The sequence below is a fragment of the Myotis brandtii genome, unplaced genomic scaffold (genome assembly GCF_000412655.1).
Source record: "Myotis brandtii unplaced genomic scaffold, ASM41265v1 scaffold561, whole genome shotgun sequence".
NCBI classification, from domain to species: domain Eukaryota; kingdom Metazoa; phylum Chordata; class Mammalia; order Chiroptera; family Vespertilionidae; genus Myotis; species Myotis brandtii.
Window position 1 is genome coordinate 623,290 of NW_005370085.1, and position 3,077 is coordinate 626,366.

At 44.0% G+C, this 3,077-nt stretch overlaps 1 long non-coding RNA gene across 1 annotated transcript in view; it reads left to right on the top strand.

The window, feature by feature from the left end:
• LOC102250666 overlaps nucleotides 1-3,077 on the top strand; it is a 44,192-nt gene that overhangs the window by 18,641 nt on the left and 22,474 nt on the right. The window lies entirely within an intron of this gene.

The window sequence follows — 3,077 nt, forward strand, 5'->3', positions numbered from 1 at the left end:
AGCGCCAGCCCGGAGGACCTGAGGGTGCACCGGGGAACCTGAGGCTGCGCCCCCCACCTGGAAGGGCTTGACGGGGGACCTGAGGCTGTGCCCCCACTCCCCCCGGCGGGGCTTGACGGGGGTGGGGCCGCTAGGTCTGGGTCTCGCGTGATTTCGAAGTGCACACAGGTGTGCTGGGACTTGACGCTGAGTCCCACGGCATTCCCCAGACTCTGACAGGAGGGAGATTTTCATATACATTTTACTAATTTTCGTTCATCTCTGACACTTCTATTATAGAGAAAGGGCAAATAGCAATATTAAAGTATTCCCTCTAATTCCCTTTTTATGTGCACAGATTTTGTGCACTGGGCCACTAGTGTTGAATAAGAGTGGTGAGAATGGACATCCTTATCTTGTTCCTGATCTTAGAGGAAAAGCTTTCAGTGTTTCACCATTGAGTATGATATTAGATGAGGGTTTATCATACATGGCCTTTATTATATTGAGGTACTTTCCTTCTATTCCTATTTTATCTAGTGTTTTAATCATAAATAGCTGTGGTATCTTATCAGGTGTTTTTTCTGCATCTGTTAGCAAGATCATAGGATTTTTATTCTTCTTTTGTTAACGTGGTGTGTTACATTAATTGATTTGCATATGTTGAACCATCCTTTGCCACTGGAATGAGCCCTACTTGATTGTAATGTATTATATTTTTGATGTACTGTTGTATTTGATTTTGCTAGTACTTTGTTTAGGATTTTTACATTTGTATTCATCAGAGATATTGGTCTCTAATTTCTTTCTTTGTGATATCTTTGCCAGGTTTTGGTATCATGGTTTTGTTGGCCTCATAGAATGTGTTAGGAAGTATTGCCTCTTCTTCAGTTTTTTGGAAGAGTTTGAGAAGGATATGTTTTAAATCTTCTTTGAACGTTTGGTAGAATTCACTGGTGAAGCCATCTGGTCCTGGACTTTTATTTTTTGGAAGGTTTTTGATGGTTGTTTCAATTTCCTCACTATTGATCGGTCTATTTAGATATTTCAGTTCTTCATGATTTAGACCAGGAAGGTTATATAATTCTAGGAACTTACTGAATTTGGTGGCATATAGTCCTTCATAATATTCTAGTACGATCCTTTGTATAACTGTGATGTGGTGACTTCTCTCTCATTTCTGATTTTGTTTCTGTGGGTCTTTTCCCTTTTTTCCTTAGTTGAGTCTAGTAGCCAGTTGACATCTATAGGTCTACCTCACTCTTTAGCTCTGATGTGTGGTACATGTGGTATTTGTCACTATGTAACAAATTACCCCAAATTTACTGGATAAAACAACATCCACTGTCTTGCAGTGTCTGTCTCCGGTTTTCTCTTTAGGCTGGAATCAAGGTGCCTATTGAGCTGTGGTCTCGTCTGTGAACAGCACCCCAAGTAGGTGCTGGTCGCAGGATTCGGCACCACAGCCGCCGTGGGCTGGGGCTACCTCACTTCCATGCCACGTGGCGTCTCCAGGGCTCACATTATGGCAGCTTGCTTCATCCGAGCAAGCAAATAGGAACAATAGAGTGTGAGCAAGATTGATATAATGATCTGTAATGGGTTGAATAGTGTCCCCCACAGTTCAGATCCCCGGAACCCCAGCACGTGAACTACGTGTTAACAGGGTCTTTCAGATGGAACTAGTTAGGGATTGTGAAATGAAATCACAGATTCGGAGCAGAGCGAGCCCTGAATGACTGACTAGTGGCCCCGAGAAGAGGAGAGGTCAGAGACACACAGAGGCGGCCACGGGAGGAGGAGACGTGTAGTCACGGCCCCAGGAGGGGAGGGAGGGAGGCATGGGGTGGTTCTCCCTGAGGTACAAGGAATGAGCCTGTTGGCACTTTTATTTCAGTTCCTGGCCCCAGAATGATGAGGAAATGGATTGGTTTTCAGCCACCAGCGTGTGGTAATTTGTCATGGCAGCCCTAGGAGATGAACCCCCTGCCTTTTGGAGCCACTTCTGGGATGTGACACTTCACCGTGTTCTTGGTTCAGTCACTTGTGAATTCCAGGAGGCAGGGTCACTGGCAGCCGTTTTGAAACTGTCTACTAGTTACCAGACTCGAAGGCCACAGTTTGTTTTTTTCTCTTTTTAACAACTTCACATACAGTTCACCTGTTTAGAATTTACAACTCAGTATTTTTCAGTATGTTCATAGGGGTGTGCATTTATCACCACAACGTAGTTTTAGGGCATTTTTGTCCCCTCGCCCCCACTCCCGAATAAAATCCTGTGTCCAGTAGCTGTCATTCCCTATTTTGTAGCCCTAGGCAATCAGGTACCATCTGTCTGGAGGAAGGCAGAAAATCATATATCACAGTGGTTTGTGGTCCTCCAAAGCTTAACCCTACATGACAAAATTAAAAATTTTTTTCAATTACTGTTGACATTCAGTATTATATTACTTTCAGGTGTACATCATAGTGATTGAATATTTCTGTACCTTACAATGTGATCCCCTAAGAAGTCTAGTACACACCTGACACCACCCAGTTATTCCAATATTACTATTATTGGAGGGTATTTTTAAATAATAATATTGGAATCCTCGTTGGAGGGTATTTTTTCCATTGATTTATAGACAGAGTGGGAGGGAGGAAGGAGGGGGGAGAAAAACCCTGATGTGAGAGAGACACATCGATTGGTTGCTTCCCCCACGTGCCCTTACTAGGCTGGGGAACCTGCATCCAAAGTATGTGCCCTTGACTGGGAATCAAACCCACGGCCCTTCAGTGCATGGGCTGACGCTCTAACCACTGAGCAGTTGGCCAGGGCTGTTACAATATTACTGACTTTATTCCCTGCCAGTTTGTACTTAAATCCCCCTCCCCTTTCAGTTAGTCGCCCACCCTCATCCCATCTGGCAGCCATCAGTTAGTTCTCTGCATCTATGAGCTTATTTTTTAGATTCCACATGTAAGTGCAATCCTATGTGTGATTTATTTCACCGAGTGTAATACCCTCTAGGCCAGTGATGGCGAACCTTTTGAGCTCGGCATGTCAGCATTTTGAAAAACCCTAACTTAACTCTGATGCCGTGTCACATATAGAA